Genomic DNA, 22216 nt, shown 5'->3' with positions numbered 1-22216 from the left:
TGTTTTTTCGACCTCATGGGAATTTGAATTAGGCTCTAGTATGTGTATCGATTTCATATAACACGTGTGTTTTAATATATAATTTCCCTATCCTCACTGTTGTGGTTACTTTATCTGAAACTAGTTAATGTTTGGAAGTATCGTTGCATGTCTAAGGCCATGCATGTTTTAATTACGTTGAGGACTGGATTATTAGCTACGAGCTGCTCTACAAGATGATAATACCGCAAATAATATTGTTTTTTTTTTTTTGCATTAAAATACCGCAGACTAACGCTCGCAAGAGGGTGGTTTTGACTCATGTTAATATGTGTGGTATACCACGAATTAAAATTTTTGATGAAGCCTTTTATAGGATTAACTATAGGCCTATTCCACATTTTTTACCTCCAGATATTCATCACTTCCTCATTCTTAGCTGTGAATATTATGTAATCATTTAGACCAGCGGTTCCGAAATTGTCTTCCGCGGAACCAAAGTGTGTTTTCAAATGGTATTTTAACAACGCTTTATCACGTTCTCTGTTTTTATAAGTTAACTGGAATATTTTATATCGCGGACTTCTGCGATACAGTGCTTAAGAGTTGAACGAGTTCACTTTATATATGGATTTAGATTTATTTAATAATAACATATAGCCTACATAAAAAAACGCTACGTGAAAGTACCCCGAAAGAGCAAAGCTCGTGTTCGGGGACAGTTCCGTTTTGATAGAAAGACTTGAAAATGACATAGGGGAGAGTTGGGTAGTATCGGACATCGGGTAATATTGGACAGTGCGTTTCTTTCATCTACCACCATATGGTAGTACCTGAATGACATGGTTATGTTTCTGTATGCGACATCACAGAAACGTAACCATGTCAATCAGGTACTATCATCGTGTGGTAGATGAAAGAAACTCACTGTCCGATATTACCCGATGTCCGATACTACCCAGCTCTCCCCTACAATTTTACATCGTTCACCAAACATACCTATTTTTTCTGAATTAAAATTTAAGATTCTGATTAGGTCTACACAGATTATACTTACCGGTAATTCACAAAAATAGAAATCTCTACTTTTTCTAAAATAAAATTTAAAATTCTTGCACTAAGATCACATTCTTAAGAAGAGCAGATAGAAACATATATAAATATACATACTTGGTAGACAAAATGCTTAAGAAAAAAGGTCAGATAAAGATGATAATAACAAAGTTAGTAATAATAATACTGGTAATAATTGAGTGAAAAAAGAGACGATGTTGAGATTAATGATATATTAATATTAATATTAATATTAGTAGTATAATTAGTACAGGTCATGTTGATATAGTGACAAAGTTAAGATAGAAGAAATATACTTAGGATAAAAGTAAACCTGTTTTACAATACATAGAAGATATATTTTTTATTTTATTGGGTTATTTTACGACGCTTTATCAACAGGTTATTTAGCGTCTGAATGAGATGAAGGTGATAATGCCGGTGAAATGAGTCCGGGGTCCAGCACCGAAAGTTACCCAGCATTTGCTCATATTGTGTTGAGGGAAAACCCACGGAAAAAACCTCAACCAGGTAACTCATGGAACATATAAAACAGGGAAGTCTGTCATATATATTTTTAAATTCTGGATCTGAAAATTTCATTCAGGATGAACATTTTTTTTTTGACGACTTTACTTGAAGGACTTGTCATGGCCTGCAAGTCTTACGTACCTATCCGATATTTTTAGTTTGTTTGGACCGTATTCATAGACATTTTTAGCGCGGGCTTTCGGTGGATTATCAGCGTTTTTCGTATTCATAAACCAGAGTTAGCGATAGGATATGATTTGAATTCTGTACTAGTAACCAGTGGATAGCCGGGGCTAGCTTGGTACGCTCGTAGCGCGTGCTGCGAAATGTCTATAAATACCACCCTAAAATTCTAATCTTCAGGATTCAACTTTAACTGGATTTGCCGTGCAGAATAAGAAAGTAAATATTCATAGTTTTCTGCCCAAGGGCAGGTCTTTCACTGCAAACTCAGCATTCTTCAATCTTCCTTATTTTCCGCTTCCTTCTTAGTCTTCGCATACGATCCATGTGATACCTTAATAATAATAATAATAATAATAATAATAATAATAATAATAATAATAATCTCAAAACCTTGTTCCTTTGCTGTGGTCGTGCCAGAGAATCAGTCCCATTCCGAGGCTTATTTGAAGGATTCGTAACAAGCTGTTTTTTACGGTGATGGGTTGTTAGCCGTTCGCCCAACCCCCAAGATGGAGGACCACCCCTCATCGGCTGTCCGCGACTGCTTATTCAATATATTCACATCTTGCTCAGGATAGGGACCAATGGCGGGCTTATGTGAGGGCGGCAATGAACCTCCGGTTTCCTTAAAAGCAAGCCAGTAAGTAAGTAAGTAATAATAATAATAATAATAATAATAATAATAATAATAATAATAATAATTGTATTGCCAGAAAAATATAATATAGAACAAAAAACTGAGGGATGTTTGGAACAACTGTATGAAGTATGGCTAGTGAACAGTTCATCATCGTCGTCAACCAGCAATACTATCATTACTAACACTGAATTTAGTCATTTCGTTTTTCATTCAGAAATGTAAGAAATTGAGCGTCTTCCGCTTACACTTAAGACGTAGTAAGTATGTCTTCCGACTTGCAGAGAAAATGATGAGACCACAAGAAATCTCTCACCAGAATATACGTTTATGTACACAGGAGTTTGAACTCTTGAGGTAATGCTGAACTCTGAGTAAAATTATTTGCCAAACTGCGATGTTAAAATTCTGATGAATATTTCATGTCCAATAGATTTCCTGTATGAAATTTAAGTAGGAAGAAGGGATGTAGAGGGAGAGATGTATAGAAAGGAAGAATTTTCATTTGCACAGCCCACTTTATATGTAAAATGAAAGTTGCATGTAACATCCCACAACATAATGTGATACACTTCGAAAATTATGCATGTAATTTCATGTTCAAATGGAAAAAAAGGAGTCACGAAATTGGCACTATTTCATACAGTTTACTCTTAATTGCTAATTAATAATGGTATTACTATTCATTGCCTGTTTTCAGCAACCATTTTTCGAAGGACATAAATGAAATTACGTAATACTTACTCAAATAATATGAACATTTTTTGTCTCCAGAATGTTTCTTTCGCGTATAGTAAGTATTTGGATAGTGACTACCAGCAGGATCTCTACTGGCAACGAATAGTAACGAAAGTAACCAAAAAGTAACTAATTTAATCAATTGATTACGAAAGTAACGAAGTTAAATGACTCTAGTGATCGTAAGTAGCGAAATTACGCATATGGTTTTGCTTCATTTAGTTAATCTTGGTACCGCTGCCTGAGCTGTGATGGTCTGCAGTCAGTGATTACATAATATGCGAGTCTGATACAGTCTAGAAGGCCATGAGGGAAGTTGGGTTGGCGTCCATTGAAATGAAGATCAGAGAATTTAAGAAACAAGTCTGATGACAGATCGTGAGATGATTGAAATGTAATTAGTGTTTTTTTCATTGAAATGTAATTGTTTTTCATTAAAATGCCATTAATGTTTTTTCATTGAAATGTGATTAATGTTTTTACATTTAAATGCGATTAATGTTTTTAATTTAAATGCTAATAATGTCTTTTTCATTGAAATGCGATTAATATTTTCTCTTTGAAATGCGATTAATATTTTCTCATTGAAATGCGATTAATGTTTTTTATTGAAATGCGATTAATGTTTTTAATTTACATGCGATTAATATTTTCTCATTGTAATGCGATTATTATTTTTAATTTAAATGCCATTAATGATTTCTGATTGAAATGCGATTAATGCTTTTAATTTAAATGCGATTAATGTTTTCTCATTGAAATTAGATTAATGCGATAAATGTTTTAATTTAAATGCGATTAAGGTTTTCTTATTGAAATGCGATTAATGTTTTCTCGTTGAAATGCGATAAATGTTTTTAATTTAAATGCGATTAATGTTTCCTTATTGAAATGTGATTAATGTTCTTAATTTACATGCACTTAATGTTTTCTCATTGTAATGCGATTAATGTTTTTAATTTAAATGCGATTAATGTTTTCTCATTGAAATTCGATTAATGCGATAAATATTTTTAATTTAAATGCGATAAATGTTTTTAATTTAAATACGATTAAGGTTTTCTTATTGAAATGCGATTAATGTTTTTTCATTGAAATGTGATTGTTTTTCATTGAAATGCGACTAATGTTTTTAATTGAAATATGATTGTTTTTCATTGAAATGTGATTATTTTTCATTTAAATGCGATTAATGTTTTTAATTTAAATGCTAATAATGTATTTTTCATTGAAATGCGATTAATATTTTGTCTTCGAAATGCGATTAATGTTTTCTCATTGTAATGCGATTAATGTTTTTAATTGAAATGCGATTAATGTTTTTAATTGAGATGCGATTAATGTTTTTAATTGAAATGCGCTTAATGTTTTCTTATTGAAATGCGATTAATGTTCTTAATTTAAATCCTATTAATGTTTTCTCATTGAAATGCGAGTAATGTTTTTAATTTAAATCACATTAATGTTTTCTTATTGAAATGCGATTAATGTTTTTAATTTAAATGCGATTAATGTTTTCTCAGTGAAATGCGATTAATGTTTTTAATTTAACTGCGATTAATGTTTTTAATTTAAATGCGATTAATGTTTTCTCATTGAAATGCGATTGTTTTTCATTGAAATGTGATTAATGTTTTTTCATCATGCTTAAGAGTAATTATTAAGTTGTGGTAACTAAAAAGTAACTAATATTTGTTCCACATTTTCGATATACACCCTGCTATAGTCGCGTCGCTGTTATTTCCGGCGTGACGACTCTTCTTTGCTTACGCCTTAGAAAGCGAAGGCTCTATAAATTCTAGGTAGGTATTATCGTTCGCCTTTTTTGTTCTTTCGTTGCCGAGCTACCAGACAAGGAATCTATTTGCCGCACCGTTAAACATCATGTAGCTCCTATGATAATATATCGCCTCTCATAGGAGCTACGACATGATAATGTTTAACGGTGCAACAAATAGCGTCCTCGTGTGCTTTCTTTTAACAGCAACGAAATAACCAAAATGGCGGGCGATTATATTCTTTATTTATGGAGCCTTAGGTAGTGCATAACGTCATCAGCAGCGAATGACAAGACTCACACGTTTAAATGTAGCTGATTTGCAACGTGATTGACTGCCGGAAATAAGAGCGACGCGATTGTACCGTGCTTCTTTAGAGGGTAATGCGAAGTAGTTATTAATTCTACATTATGATGATAGATTTTTCAGAAATACAGGGATCAGAGGACATACTTGGAAACACTTTTCATTGCTATTTTTTGTATCTGTGCTATTTAGTGCCAGTAACATTTTATTGTTTGATCAGTTTATATTTTTATTGTATAAAATATTCAACGAGAGACATACGAATTTAACTCTGCATTAACTTGCACACTGCAACAGTAGACAATTAGGTAAATTCATTTGAGCGATGTTTGTGCTATTGCAATTATTTAATTATAATTGCACATTTGCATTGAATATTTTATGAAATGTTTTTGGTAACATTCATTAATATTCCAGTAGGGTATTTACTATTTCATACATTTCCTGGTTTCAGTTAATTTGCTGTTAATGTAGCCTGTATAATTTGTACTGATTTCGCAAGCAGATCATACAATAGCTCAATATAGGCCTACGTTTAACGTTTCAGTAAACATTGTAATAATATATTCACACACTTTTACACAAAATTGTAAGTAAAACGAAGGATTTATTTATTTATATTACAGTCTTAGAATACCATTAGTGTTAATAATAATAGGACACAACATAGGCCTACTGCAGGGGTTGCCAAACTTTTCATAGCGAGGGCCACATTAACCATCCGAGAATGAATCGCGGGCCAAGTCATGTAAGTTTAAATTAAGTCTAATAAAGAAACTCATAAACAACATTAGTATTCAAACTTTGTGTTTTATTGACCTAAAATGTACACGTTCAGATTGTTTTCTTTTTTCATTCAAATGGAAAGTTATGTTTTTGGGAATACCTTCCACTCTGCGAGCAACTGTATGCACTGAAATGCTAATGTACTTAAATAAATCTACTTTCTGAGGACAAATCTCCTTGGCCGCCATTATAATACAAGATAATAAATTCACCATCTCCAGTTCATGCGAAACTAGCCACTGTTGCTGCTTCATTGTCTGATCTCTGTTTCTTGAAAATATTCTGTTAAGATGATAGTCCACGTTCCATTGCTTCAAATTTATCATCCCGTAACTTCCCCGTAAATTGTGAAAATTTTGAAAAATGTTTGATTTCATAATGCTTGCGAATATTATATTCTTTAAAAACAGCAAACTGATTCGTGCAAATCAGGCATAATTACTTTATTTTCAGTTTGAATCATAAAATAGTTCCAATTCCATTGTAGTTTAAACAAGAACATTCACTGTCCATTTTCTCTTTTTTTTTCTTTCCGTGCCATAATTAAAGTTACGTTACGCTGTAAGAACTACTAGTAAATGCTTGTGGATTACTCAAACTGCTAATACTATTCTTAACTGGATAATATTTACCACTTCACATTCCCACATGTGTGGGCATTAGTTCTACGTTCATAGACATCTATGACGTAGTGCAGAGGGAACCCAAGAGGTGGAACTTAAACTGAGAGGATTCGATCCGACACCGGGATGGGAATCCTGTGTGGCTTCGTGGATAAAGCATCAGCACGTAGAGCTGAAAACTCGGGTTCAAATTCCGGTGTCGGAGAAAATTTTTCTCCGTTCCGTTTACTAATATCTGCATGGAAACATCATGTGTATTACTTACTTACAAATGGCTTTTAAGGAACCCGAAGGTTCATTGCCGCCCTCACATAAGCCCGCCATCGGTCCCTATCCTGTGCAAGATTAATCCAGTCTCTATCATCATATCCCACCTCCCTCAAATCCATTTTAATATTATCCTCCCATCTACGTCTCGGCCTCACTAAAGGTATTTTTCCCTCCGGTCTCCCAACTAACACACTATATGCATTCGCCCATACGTGCTACATGCCCTGCCCATCTCAAATTTCTGGATTTAATGTTCCTAATTATGTCAGGTGAAGAATACAATGCGTGCAGTTCTGTGTTGTGTAACTTTCTCCATTCTCCTGTAACTTCATCCCGCTTAGCCCCAAATATTTTCCTAAGCACCTTATTCTCAAATACCCTTAACCTATGTTCCTCTCTCAGAGTGAGAGTCCAAGTTTCACAACCATACAGAACAACCGGTAATATAACTGTTTTATAAATTCTAACTTTCAGATTTTTGGACAGCAGACTGGATGATGAAATCTTCTCAACCGAATAATAACACGCATTTCCCATGTTTATTCTGCGTTTAATTTCCTCCCGAGTGTCATTTATATTTGTTACCGTTGCTCCAAGATATTTGAATTTTTCTACCTCTTCGAAGGATAAATCTCCAATTTTTATATTTCCATTTCGTACAATATTCTCGTCACGAGACATAATCATATACTTTGTCTTTTCGGGATTTACTTACAAACCGATCGCTTTACTTGCTTCAAGTAAAATTTCCGCGTTTTCCCTAATCGTTTGTGTATTTTCTCCTAACATATTCACGTCATCCGCATAGACAAGAAGCTGATGTAACCTGTTCAATTCCAAACCCTGCCTGTTATCCTGAACTTTCCTAATGACATATTCTGAAGCGAAGTTAAAAAGTAAAGGTGATAGTGCATCTTCGTGCTTTAGCCCGCAGTGAATTGGAAAAGCATCAGATAGAAACTGACGTATGCGGACTCTGCTGTACGTTTCACTGATACACATTTTAATTAATCGAACTAGTTTCTTGGGAATACCAAATTCAATAAGAATATCATATAATACTTCCCTCTTAACCGAGTCATATTCCTTTTTGAAATCTATGAATAACTGATGTACTGTACCCTTATACTCACATTTTTTTCTCCATTATCTGTCGAATACAAAAAAAGCTGATCAATAGTCGATTTTTACGCCGAAAACCGCACTGATGATCCCCAATAATTTCATCTACGTACGGAGTTAATCTTCTCAAAAGGATATTGGACAAAATTTTGTACGACGTCAACAAAAGTGATATTCCTCGAAAGTTACCACAGTTGGTTTTGTCCCCCTTTTTAAAAATAGGTACAATTATGGACTCCTTCCATTGTTCTGGTACAATTTCCTTTTCCCAAATAGCAAGTACAAGTTTATAAATTTCGCTATATAATGCACTTCCACCCTCTTGTATTAATTCTGCTGGAATTTGATCGATACCTGGAGACTTGTACTTTTTCAGATTTTCTATTGCAATTTCGACTTCTGAAAGGTATAAATGGCTCAGGAGTTTGTATTTCAATTTCGTCCCGATCATTTCTATTTGGCCTATGTACATTTAGTAGTTGCGCAAAATAGTTTTTCTATCCGTTTAGGATTGATGGAGAGTCTGCCAGCAAGTCACATTCTCATCCTTGGATCACGTTTACCCTTGGCTGATATCCGTTCTTAAATTCCTTTATACCCTTATGTAAATCTCGAATGTTTTTATTCTTACTATTTGTTTCTACCTCATTCAGTTTTTCCTTCAAGTAACCTCTCTTTTTATTCCTGAGTGTACGACTTGCTTCCCGTCTTTCATTGAAATAATTATCTCTCTTCTCCTCAACTGGATCCTGTAAGAATTTCAATTTTGCCTGTTTCCTTCTTTCTACTACCATGCAACAATCCATCAAACCACGGTTTCTTTTTCTTAGTTTCATAATAACCTATGCTCTGCTCAGCTGCAATTTCGATACTATCTCAGATATTTTCCCACACGCTATTAACATCTAATTCTTTCTCAACTTCGTCAGAACTTTCTAAAGTGGCAAACCTATTCGAAATTTCGACCTGATAATTTTGCTTAGCTTCTTCGTCCTTTAATTTCAAAATATTGAATTTAGTAATATTAACTTGTTGCTCTACTCGCTTGGCTACTGATAATCTTTCTCTTAATTCTCCAATCACCAAATAATGGTCAGAATTACAGTCTGCACCCCTGAAAGTTCGAATATCTACTATACTAGTATGTCTCCGTTTATCTATCAAGATGTGATCTATTTGGTTGAGTGTCAATCCATCTGGAGAAGTCCAAGTATATTTATGTATATCTGCTACAAAATATACGACGACAAAATAGCTTTCAGATGGCAATAGAATGAATCTAGTGGGCTGTGATCGGAAACGTGAACGCCAAAGTTGAAACTTTGCCAACTCTCCGTTCCCGATCCCGGGCTCCGGCAAGCTTTTCGTTAATTGTGAATGCTCACATTTAAATGTATACATTTTAACAGTTTTACCGTTTTCGTTTTCGTTCCGATTCTCGTTTCCGGTTTATTGTGAACCAGCCTTACGCCACGTGTAATCTTTTCGACAGCGAGTGGGTAGTTCTCAGAGCACCCTTTGGAAGCCTAGGTTGAATGACACTTGTTTCCATGCAAGCGCAACACATGTGTCTCACCCCTCATCGCGGTGAGTGGTCAGCATTTGCAGGCGAGAGACCCTCGCACTTTTGCATCCGCACGTGTAATCCAGTGCGGTTATGTGTTGCGGGCGATGTCTCATTTGTTTCTGAAACGTAATGTCAAATTCACATAGCGACCGATTTGACGGGAAATGAGGTAGGAAAAAACTGCGGTGGAAACCATACATCCCTGTGGTCATGCAATGTGTGTGATGTTTCATTTATAGATAACCGTCAATGTTCCTGTCCGGCTACAACTTCCCAAACGAATTTTCGTGCTACTTCAAAACTGCCCTTCAAAACGCTGCGCATCATAACACTGTGTCACTTTCATACGCTGTTTGTACTGTCCGTGTTGTGAACTGACAAGTTTTGTGGAGGGGGGGATCAGTAGTGACACAAACACACTAGTAGCTGTTACCATTCATTTAGCTGTTGTTAAAATTAACGCCTTCTCTGATATAGCGAGTTGTAAATCACGTTTACTAATTTACATTTTTTTTTGTTGCGCGAACGACTTATCGGCATAATTCTGTTTGTCCCGTGCACAGAATGGTCCACAAAAATACAACAGTCCGCGTCATTTATCGAGAAATTTATTTCATGGGAAATCATTTTTAACGCCACCGGTCACATTCCTGCAATTTGTCCGCGTAAGTCCGTGGTTCACTGCAGTTTTATGGCCTCGACGCTATGGTTTATATTGTTTACTTATACGACGAATACAAAATTACAATTTTACGTCTCCGAATCAATGACTCCAAGAACAGTCATTAAAGCTAATTCTGCAAATGTTTTATACAAGAATATAAAGGCATTTACGCACGTAGTTCTTCATGCTGATGATGTCAAGATCTCCTGACCGTTATCTGTTTATACAGGGACATCATTTTATTTTTACTAACACTTTTAATATTAACTTGCCTATACCTCTGGATCAACGCCGTTTGCTACCCCCTTCCACGACTGCATTTCGATGATACTGGCGTAATATACAAACAAATCACTTCACTAGGTATAGGAGGGAAGAAAAGTAGTTCATCCATTTACGTAAACTATGAAATATTGCGCTTTTGAGTTTGATAATTTTCATTAGGTTTGTGTTTAATCAAAATACAGTACAGTATTATGAATCAGTGTTTTTACTCACGAACTGAGCTGTCCATGTGGACGTATTCATTATGCAGTGTATATTATACTGTCTACAGCACATTAGCGTACAAAATAGAGAATGAAGTTAAATTCAAAAATAATCATAATATGGATATGTAAACACATTTTTTAAAATGTTTGCCGTCCATTTCGTTACAGGCTACAGTTCTAATGTGCATATTATCGCACTATAGACTATTGTACGTAATTCCAATTACCAGGTTCGTACTTCGTATCAGTAACTCATGTTGAAATAATTCTGTACCTACTCTATAAAAGAGTACCTTACATATTGTAAATTCAATCTTCATTTGTGCCGATCTGAAAAGATAAAATTACTCAGACATGCTATCTACTGTCCGTCCTAGTGGTTACGTTGCAGCGTCGTAGAAAGGGAGGAAATCACGTGACAGTTAATTACTTAACGAGGTCCTTTTATTTAAGTTATTTTAAACAGTTGTATAATATTACGTAGGCGTCCAGTTCCAAACAGAGATTAATGTTCTCGGAAATGAGCTAAGACAGCCCAGCCACTAGCTGGCGAATAAAAGCTGGTGGGGAAAAACGGGGTACGACGTAGGAAAATGGACGACAGTACATGTGCGAAAATGATTCAATATTGAAAGCTCTTTCGTCACTGGAAAACGCGAACATATTTTTGGAACGTACTGTTTACTATGACCGTAAGGCTACTATGACTGTATATGCGGTCTTGGATCTGTGTGGAGGACGGTTAAGCTTCATTAGTAGAAGGGGTGGAAGTGAAGTGCATTCAAAAACTGAGGTACAATAAACATTGAAGTAAAAATAAAATGATGTCCCTGTATATTCTGGAATTAAAGTGTGTTAAATAAAATTGTAATAATAAAATAAAAATTCATTCATTCATTCATTCATAGTGTTGACAGTTTTCAGGGTACTGGGCGTGAATTTCGTCATTTTCAGAATTCACACGTGGTTTATCTTAACATTTAGTAGTATTTAGGCCTAAAACAATATAAATGAATGAAAGCTGTATTTCTTTAACTGATCCTGCTTTCTATGTTCCCTTTTAAATAGACTGCCTCTGGCGTTGTTAGTAAGATATGAATTTTGTTTCTTTCGCTATCTGTTCCACTTCCCCGCTCGTATAGAATAAATCCCACCGGAGGGAAAAGGTCTGAATTTAACCCTGGTCTCAAGTCTTTATTTTTGTGGAATGAAATATTTACCATCTTTAATACTTTTTCGCTTTTTCGTAGAACATGGGATGTGAATGGTGGCACGTGTTTACTCAGTACCCAACAACGGCGGCTGTTGCTATCTAACCAACAAAACAAAACAAAAAACGCTTATGTGGCGACTGCCATCTAACAACAGAACATTAAACTATTAAACTACCAAAAATGAGATATTTTCCGTCAATTAATTTGAAAGTTATGGACAATTAAACAGTGTATATATTTTAGGGGCACTCTGTGCACATATACAGGACATATCAGAAGTCCGGTAACACTTTCAATATTTTATTACTCAAAAACTACTAATGATAGCACTTTCAAACAAACGTCAGTTTAAAGTCAAACTCTCAAAGTTCTGTTTACACCTTACAGAGATTCAATATGTGAACCACGAGTGACTCGGCAGATGTCCAAACGATAATCAAACTCTTCCCATACCCTTTTCAACATATCCTCTGTGACCGTGGCGGCAGCTTCTCGAATTCTGTTTTTTAGTTCCTCTAAATCACGTGGCGAAGGCGGTACAAACACATGGTCCTTTAGTTACCCCATAGAAAAAAGTCACATGCAGTCATATCGGGTGATCTTGGTGGCCATGTCATGAAACATCTGTCCCTTACCCCAGCACGTCCTATCCAACGATCAGACATCTCCGTATTCAGGTAAGCACGAACTGCATTGTGGAAATGTGGCGGAGCCCCATCTTGCTGAAAGATAAAATCGTCATCGAGATCTTGTCTAAGTTGAGGCACCAACCATTGCTCCAACATGTCCAGATATGAATGTCCAGTCACAGTAGCCTCAATGAAGAAGAAAGGTCCGTACAGTTTTCGTTGTGACAACGCGCAGAAAACATTCACCTTTGGTGAATCACGCTCATGTTCAATGATTCTGTGAGGTTTCTATGTACCCCAAACACAACAGTTGTGCTTGTTAATTTTCCCACTCGTATGGAATGTCGCTTCGTCGCTGAAAATTAAGCGGCTGAATAACTTTGAGAGAGTTTGACTTTAAACTGACGTGTGTTTGAAAGTGCTATCATTATTAGTTTTCGTGTAATAGGACATTAAAAGTGTTACCGGACTTTTGATATGCCCTGTACATAACACAGGGGTATTTTTGTGACGGAATTAGACAGACATAAATTTTAGCCTAGGAACGAACTTAAAATTTTGTCACTTTCTTATTGTAAGGTACAAGAATGTGTGATAAACATTTGAATACGATTAGATGAATAGTTTCAGGTTTTCAGATTTCACTCATGGTTTATATTAACATTTAGTATTATTTAGGTCTAAAACAATATAAATGAATGAAAGCTCTATTTCTTTAACAGACCATGCTTTTTATGCTCCCTTTTACATACTGCCTCTGGTGTTTTTAGGTAAGATATGAATTTTGTTTGTTTCGCTATCGGTTCCACTTCCCCGCTCGTATAGTATAAATCCCACCGGAGGAAAAAGGTCTGAATTTAACCCTGGTCTCAAGTCTTTATTTATGTGGAGTGAAATGTTCACCATCTTTACGATGTCTTGGCTTTTTCGTAGAACATGGGATGTGAATGCTGGCACATGTTTACTTACGTAACCAATTACGGTGGCTGTTGCTGTGTAACCAACAGAACAAAAGAAAACGCTTATGTGGCGACTGCCATCTAACACCAGAACATTAAACTATTAAACTACTAAAAATGATATGTTTACGTCAATTAATTTGAAGATTATTGGCAAGAAACAGTGTATACATTTTTGGGCCACTCTGTGTTTATATACACACATATTTACATAACACGGGGAATATATTTGTGACGGAATTAGATATACATTTTAACCTAGGAACTTAAAATTTTGTCACTTTCTTATTGTAAGTTACAAGAATGTGTGATAAAAATTTGAATAAAATTAGATGAATAGTATCAGATTTTCAGATCTAAAACAATATAAATGAATGAAAGCTCTCTTTCTTTAAGGTGACACTCAACTTAAAAATTGCAGAAAAAGTGTCATAGAAATAAGACTTAAATTTCTACACTAATTTACGTGACAGAACTAAATCAATACGCAGAATTCTTCCCCTATTCATTGAGAAGTCACAGTCAAATGCACAAAGCCAAAAAATAAAAAATGATAATTCAAAGTGATATTTCAATTAATGATTGATTAAAAATTGAAATATTTTTTATTTTGAAAAGTATTGGATCTAATGAGCTGAGATTTTGCATGTTACTTTCCATGTGTATGTTAAACTTTTTCTCCAAATTTGAAAAAGATTGGTCAAATAGGGAAAAAGTTAAAAAATATAGTTGAGTGTCCCCTTAACAGACCATGCTTTTTATGTTCCCTTTTGCATAGACTGCTTCTTGTGTTTTTAGGTGAGATATGAATTTTGTTTGTTTCGCTATCGGTTCCACTTCCCCGCTCGTATAGTATAAATCCCACCGGAGGGAAAAGGTCTGAATTTAACCCTGGTCTCAAGTCTTTATTTATGTGGAGTGAAATGTTCACCATCTTTACGATGTCTTGGCTTTTTCGTAGAACATGGGCCGTGAATGCTGGCACGTGTGTGGAGAAGCTTGGCAAATTTGATTCGAAAGGGATGTACTAAATCTGCGAGGACCACAGGGCTATTATTACGTCTGTAAGGTCCATTTGCAGGACCGTCGTGTTGCGGTGACAGTCAAGTGTCCCCGTGGGATCGAACCAATCGTTCATCCATCTAGCCGCTCGTTACGTCGCATTACACCACGGTGCTGCTGAAGCGTTACCGCGTATTAATATTGATGACCTCTACATTCTGCTCTGTCACAACAACGCTTCACTCACGATGCCTGTGTAAAGCAAATTTCCATGACGATGCAAACAACTGCTCCTCCTCCTGCTCCTTGATTGTAAGAGAAGCTTACATAGTGGTCGATAACGTTCATCAACACCAGGCAGAAGCACCTTGCTTCCCAAACATTTTTCATTCCCAGTTTCCATCACACCCAAATCAAACACGAATCCATTTTCTGTTCTCCAAGTGTTGAGCTTATCTTTGAACCACATTTTTAATTTATTATTCTAGGACACTAACAAAATTTCTAGATTTCAAAAAGGCATATGACTCGGTTAAGAGAGAATTTTTATATGATATTCTTATTGAATTTGGTATTCCCAAGAAACTAGTTCGATTAATTAAAATGTGTCTCAGCAGAGTCAATATAGGTCAGTTTCTGTCAGATGCGTTTCCAATTCACTGTGGGCTAAAGCAAGGAGATGCACTATCACCTTTACTTTTTAACTTTGCTCTAGAGTATGCCATTAGGAAAGTCCAGGATAACAGAGAGGGTGTCGAATTGAAAGGGTTACATCAGCTTCTTGTCTATGCGGATGACGTGAATATGTTAGGAGAAAATCCACAAACGATTAGGGAAAACACGGGAATTTTACTTGAAACAAGTAAAGCGATAGATTTGGAAGTAAATCCCGAAAAGACGAAGTATATGATTATGTCTCGTGACCAGAATATTGTTCGAAATAGAAATATAAAAATTGGAAATTTATCCTTTGAAGAGGTGGAAAAATTCAAATACCTGGTTGCTACAGTAACAAATATAAATGACACTCGGAAGGAAGTTAAACACAGAATAAATATTGGAAATGCGTGTTATTATTCGGTTGAGAAGATTTCATCATCCAGTCTGCTGTCAAAAAATCTGAAAGTTAGAATTTATAAAACAGTTATATTACCTGCTGTTCTTTATGGTTGTGAAACTTGGACTCTCACTTTGAGAGAGGAACATAGGTTAAGAGTGTTTGAGAATAAGGTGCTTAGGAGGGATGAAATTACAGGAGAATGGAGACAGTTACACAACGAAGAACTGCACGCATTGTATTCTTCACCTGACATAATTAGGAACATTAAATCCAGACGTTTGAGATGGGCAGGGCATGTAGCACGTATGGGCGAATCCAGAAATGCATATAGAGTGTTAGTTGGGGGGCCGGAGGAAAAAAGTCCTTTAGAGAGGGCGAGACGTAGATGGGGAGATAATATTAAAATGGATTTGAGGGAGGTGGAATATGATGATAGAGACTGGATTAATCTTGCTCAGGATAGGGATCGATGGCGGGCTTATGTGAGGCCGGCAATGAATCTCCGGGTTCCTTAAAAGTAAGTAAGTAAGGACGCTAACAAAATGAATAGGAAACTTCAAATAATGAAGTTTTGTAAGATTATTTTCGGACGATATGCAGCAACGCTAGTAAGGGCAATTCAGCTTCAAGAAAAGAAAATATACGAGAGATGCAATTGGACTGCTCCGAACGATCGGCGAAAATAAAGAAGTGTATGTAGTATTTGTGGACCTGGAAAAGGCTTATGGGGATCTTAAAGAAAATTGGTGTGGATTTGAAGAAGAAGGGGCTTTTAAGTAATATTTATACAAAACGACTTATAGAATAGGAGAAGAAAGAAGAAATGTCAGAGGGAAGTGGAATAGGGGAGGAATACGATAAGAATGAGGAGAAACAACTGTGAAAGTATTTGAAATGTTGATATGGAAAAGAATGGAATGAAATTGTCAGAGAGAATAGCAAATGAAGTTGTACTAGAAAGAATTGATGAAGAAGGAATGATGCTTAAACTGATCAGAAAGAGAAGAACGAATTGGTAGGTCACTGTCTAAGAAGAAACTGTCTACTGAAGGATGTACTGGAAGGAATGGTGAACGGGAGAAAAGTTTGGTCTGAAGAAGATATCAGATAATAAAAAACATGAAGATATATATATATATATATATATATAAGATATAGAATTTAGCAATATATATGATATAGAATTTAGCAGGTGTTACCCGATATTTACTTTACAGTAGGTGTTGAGTTTGGAAGAAAAGCCTAAGCGTAATTCGAATATTTGCCCGAACGAAACCTCAGGTCGGGAAACTATTTTTTGTTCAAGACGTACGCTAGTTATTATTATTATTATTATTATTATTATTATTATTATTATTATTGCGTAATACTAACTTTTTACTACTACTACTACTACTACTGCTACTGCTACTGCTACTGCTACTGCTACTGCTACTGCTACTGCTACTGCTACTTCAAATTGCATAGTCTTTTTTGTTTCTGTGGTGGAAGCTGTATATTCTTTCCTTCTTTCTTACGTGAACTTGGTGGAAGATTTTATTGATTATTGGTCTTGTAAGATTTTTTCTCACTTCTGTAGGGGTGCTTGTTACCTTTCCCACTCATTATTCTAGACTTATTCAAAGGCTTAAAAGAAAATAAGGAATGAAACTCCCATGCAAATTAGCGAGGAAAGAACAAATTGGAAGCAGTGGCATTAAAGCTTCTGTTGCTAATATAAATTGGTCTAAACCTGTGGAGGCAGGAATTTCTTTACGGTCTCGAAATTAAAAAAAAAAAAAAAAAAAAATCAACGAAGTTATAAATAGACGAGGGACATGAGGATCTGTCATAAGACTGCGTTCTTTAAACTAATTGTGACATTTTGCATGATGAGCGTCACTTTCAAAATGACATCATTATCTCTATCATCATTGTAATTCCTATTATTTTTTCTTATGTCATTGAATTTTAAATTACCATTGACTGAGATTCTGGCTGATATGTACATCTATTATCAGGCAGTACATCTCACTTGAAGAATGTGTCAGAGGAAGAATAATTGTTTGTATGCATTTGAAGTCTGATTAGTGTAATAAATAGTCGGCGATGTATGCAATGGAGGAGGAAAGGAACTGGCCACTCTACCCCATTATCTCCTGGCCTAATTACCCCGTAAGTGGTGCCTTTTTGGTATCTTATGTATTTATTAATTTGTCCTACAGAATAATCTCTGTAATGTAGACAATTAATATTTGAGGAGAAAAATTCGCTCCGGCGCCGGGGATCGAACCCGGGTTCTTGGTTCTACGTACCAAGCGCTCTGACCACTGAGCTACGCCGAATTCAGTCCACAGCACCGAATCGAATCTTCCTCCTTCAGTGTTCCCTTTGTGGCCTGACTCCAAGTTAGGCATATATGTTGACGTATATGTCTAGTCTAGTGTAGTCTAGATTCGATCCGGTGCTGTGGATTGAATTCGGCGTAGCTCAGTGGTCAGAGCGCTTGGTACGTAGAACCAAGGACCCGGGTTCGATCTCCGGCGTCGGAGCGAATTTTTCTCCTCAAATATTAATTTTTGGTATCATTTCTGAGGTTCAGATCTGTCTTCGGACAGTTGACTAAACAATATCTGAAGAATCGAAAGAAGGCAGAGGACGGACACTGGAAAGTTTTCTTTTTTCAATCGTACTATCAGGGACTGGAATGCTTTACCTGCAGACTTACTAAAGGCTTTACCAACAACCAAAAATGTATTTAAAAATAGGCTTAAGGACCTTACTAATAGACGGTGATTATACACAGTACTTAAAGGGTGTAAATGATATGTTGTTATTGAAGTGTTGTATCAGTGAAGAATTATGTTGTGTCAGTGAAGTGTGTTGTATCAGTGAAGAAGTATGTCGTGTCAGTGAAGTGTGCTGTGTAAGTGAAACGTGTTCCTGTCAGTGAAGCTGTATAGGTTATAGTGGCAGTGCAAAGTATTTGAACAGTGAAATGTTTTTGAAGTGTTAGTGAAATCAGGATAGAATCAGTGAAATGTGTCGTAGTTCCAGTGCAGTGAGTGAGTTGACAGCGAAATGAGTGTAATGTTGAAAGGTACTTGTGCAGATATGAACATATACTCGTGGGTTTTAGTTCGATCTTAGTTTTAAGATACAAATTAGAATATTTCAAATGTTATTTTAAGTGATCGTTTCATTTAATTTAGTATATTCCCTGTTGTTGTTGTTGTTATTATTATTATTATTATTATTATTATTAGTATTAATTATTAGTATTATCATTAATTGTATTTTTAATTAATAAGTTTATTATTGTCATTATTGAGTGTAATTAGTTACCACTGCCACCGGGTATATACCCATTGCAGTGTGAATATACATACACATGGATCTTAGTTTCAATGTTGGTGTCCTGTTTTCCATTATACTAAAAGCATCTTTTCACCTTAACGTTTTTAACATGCACATTACTTCCATGGTTATCGGAAGAAAAATGAAGTAGTAGTGCGAATTCTAAATGGAGGCAGTGGAACAAGTAGACAGCTTCAAATACTTGGGGTGTACTATAAGAAGTAACATGAGCTGCTGTCAGAAAGTCAAAAGGCAATGGCAAGGGAAACTTTTAATAGAAAAGGGAGGATCTTCTGCGGACCTCTGAAAAAGGAACTAAGGAAGAGACTAGTGAAGTGCCTTGTTTGGTGTGTGGCATTGTACAGGGGCGGAAACTTATTTATTATAGTTTTATAGTTAATTTGTAATTATATTACCGTGGCCGTTTATTTCGAAACATAAAGTAACTCATCTGTATGTTGTGCTTCGTTAGGGTTTCAAATAGTTGACCCAGTAACCCCTTTGCGTCCTTTTGTAATTAAACTAAATGCAGGTACTTTCAGTTGTACTTGGTGAAGAAGCGCAAATAATGGCATTACATTGCCCAGACCGCTGAATAGGTGCGGCATTCCGAGGGGATAACCCCGGAATGAAAGTAATTAAAATGCGATTCTCGCCCCCACTTGAACATTCTTCATGCCTAGCTCTGCAATATTGTATTCAGGGCATGAAAGTAAAGCTCTCTGAAGTTGCTTTGCACCCAGATATTAGCGGGACTTGCCTTGAACATCAGAAGTTTTATTCCATTTTAGCCTGGAATATTACGACTTTCTCACATGCAAAGGAAAAGAAAAATATTACGTGTATTGAATGCAAAGATAGGATTACGTGCAGTTCCTAACGTTTTAATTTTCTTTGGGGGGGGAAAGCGTTGGCTGGAAGGTGCCCATCACGACATACTGTATTCTTGTAAAAGAAAAGTCAGTACGGGACAGAGATAATTTAAAAGCTCGTTGAAATTGTGTTTAGTACTGAACTCCGTTGTGAAATATTATTTTATTTGTAAAGTTTATCGAATGTAGCCCTGATACCGTGCTGGTTTTGTCGAAGTCACTAGCGTAGCTGAGAGAAATGGAGCTGGTGTCCTGATCCTAGAATGCGCTCAGCATGCGTTCGAATCCCGCCAGACAGTCACTTCCTAGTTCTCATGCAACAAATAGACTACACATATACATCGAGTAATAAGCTCTACGAAAACCAGTAACAACGTATTATAATGTTCTACACTACTTCTAGATAGAAGATAAATTTTTAATGAGAAACACAAAATATTACTGTAGAAAACTTCTGGCGACACACTATTCTACTACATTCATTCTAGATAGAAGATCAATGTCAAAGATATTGTAGAAAACTTCTGACCATGCACTATTCTATTACATTCCTTCTAGATAGAAGATCAACTACAAACGATATTGTAGAAACCTTCTGGCCACGCACTATTCTATTACATTCCTTCTAGATAGAAGATCAACGACAAAAGATATTGTAGAAAACTTCTGGCCATACACTATTCTACTACATTCCTTCTAGATAGAAGATCAACGTGAAAGATATTGTAGAAAACTTCAGGCCACACACTATTCTACTACATTCCTTTTAGATAGAAGATCATTGTCAAAGATATTGTAGAAAACTTCTGGCCACGCACTATTCTATTACATTCCTTCTAGATAGAAGATCAACGTGAAAGATATTGTAGAAAACTTCTGGCCACACACTATTCTACTACATTCCTTTTAGATAGAAGATCAACGTCAAAGATATTGTGGAAAACTTCTGGCCACACACTATTCTACTACATTCCTTTTAGATAGAAGATCATTGTCAAAGATATTGTAGAAAACTTCTGGCCACGCACTATTCTATTATATTCCTTCTAGATAGAAGATCAACGTGAAAGATATTGTAGAAAACTTCTTAGCACACACTATTCTGCTACATTCCTTCTAGTTAGAAGATCAACGTCAAAGATATTGTAGAAAACTTCTGGCCACACACTAGTCTACTACATTCCTTCTAGATAGAAGATCAACGTGAAAGATATTGTAGAAAACTTCAGGCCACACACTATTCTACTACATTCCTTTTAGATAGAAGATCATTGTCAAAGATATTGTAGAAAACTTCTGGCCACGCACTATTCTATTACATTCCTTCTAGATAGAAGATCAACGACAAAAGATATTGTAGAAAACTTCTGGCCACGCAGTATTCTATTACATTCCTTCTAGATAGAAGATCAACGTGAAAGATATTGTAGAAAACTTCTGGCCACACACTATTCTACTATATTCCTTCTAGATAGAAGATCAACGTGAAAGATATTGTAGAAAACTTCTGGCCACACACTTTTCTACTACATTCCTTTTAGATAGAAGATCAACGACAAAGATATTGTAGAAAACTTCTGGTCACACACTATTCTACTACATTCCTTCTAGATAGATGATCAACATCAAAGATATCTTTGAATATTTTGATATCTAAATACTACACCACTGCCACTAAATAGAAGAAAACATAAAAAATAAAACAAAATATATATTCACACGAGGAGTTATTAAATATACTAAATACTTAATAATTCTTATATTCAGCTAGCACATCTACGTTGACTCACAACTATTAACTTCCATATTATAACACTGATATATGAAAGCTAACATACATAATATATATTTAATAACACCATGATCACATGCAACAACATAATATACAACGGAGTTTTATATGATATCGAACAAACTTAACTTGTATATGAATTGTAAACAAGTCTTTATGTATTTCATTATATCAACATTACATTTTAATCATATAATATTTTTAATAGGACCACAAACAAATGATTGAAGGCTTGTAAATTATATTAAATCTTGTATTTTTAAGTTTTTAACTCTGTTCGCATTGATATTCAAATGGTATGCAGAAAAAGAGGTTAACATATTGTAATTTGTAAAACAACAAACGTATGTGATGATGTCGCAATCAAAGCGTTAATACGAACATTTAAATATGTAATATAAAGAAATTGTACCTTGTCTATGACATGTTAAGTCCTTGACGGAAAAATAATAAACCTACTTAATTACCAAATTGCGCTTTTAGTTCTCCGTTGCTTTGATAACTGTTTATGAATATAACATTTTCAGTCGAGGACGCAATTCATTGTTGACGAAGTAATTGTTGCTTTCTTAAATATGCATTGCTGTGTGATTACATAATTACCCACGATAATAATGGGAA

General features: G+C 35.5%; 1 non-coding gene across 1 annotated transcript; it reads right to left on the bottom strand.

Annotated features, from left to right (window-relative positions):
* Positions 1 to 17846: 17846 nt before the first annotated feature.
* Positions 17847 to 17919, bottom strand: TRNAT-CGU (transfer RNA threonine (anticodon CGU)). Its single transcript has one exon. It is a non-coding gene; the product is annotated as a tRNA-Thr (tRNA).
* Between the last annotated feature and the right edge of the window lie 4297 nt (positions 17920 to 22216).

The sequence above is a fragment of the Periplaneta americana genome, chromosome 4 (genome assembly GCF_040183065.1).
Source record: "Periplaneta americana isolate PAMFEO1 chromosome 4, P.americana_PAMFEO1_priV1, whole genome shotgun sequence".
In the NCBI taxonomy this organism is placed as follows: domain Eukaryota; kingdom Metazoa; phylum Arthropoda; class Insecta; order Blattodea; family Blattidae; genus Periplaneta; species Periplaneta americana.
The sequence above is the reverse complement of the archived record's forward strand: the minus strand, read 5'-3'. Positions and strand labels throughout refer to the sequence as shown.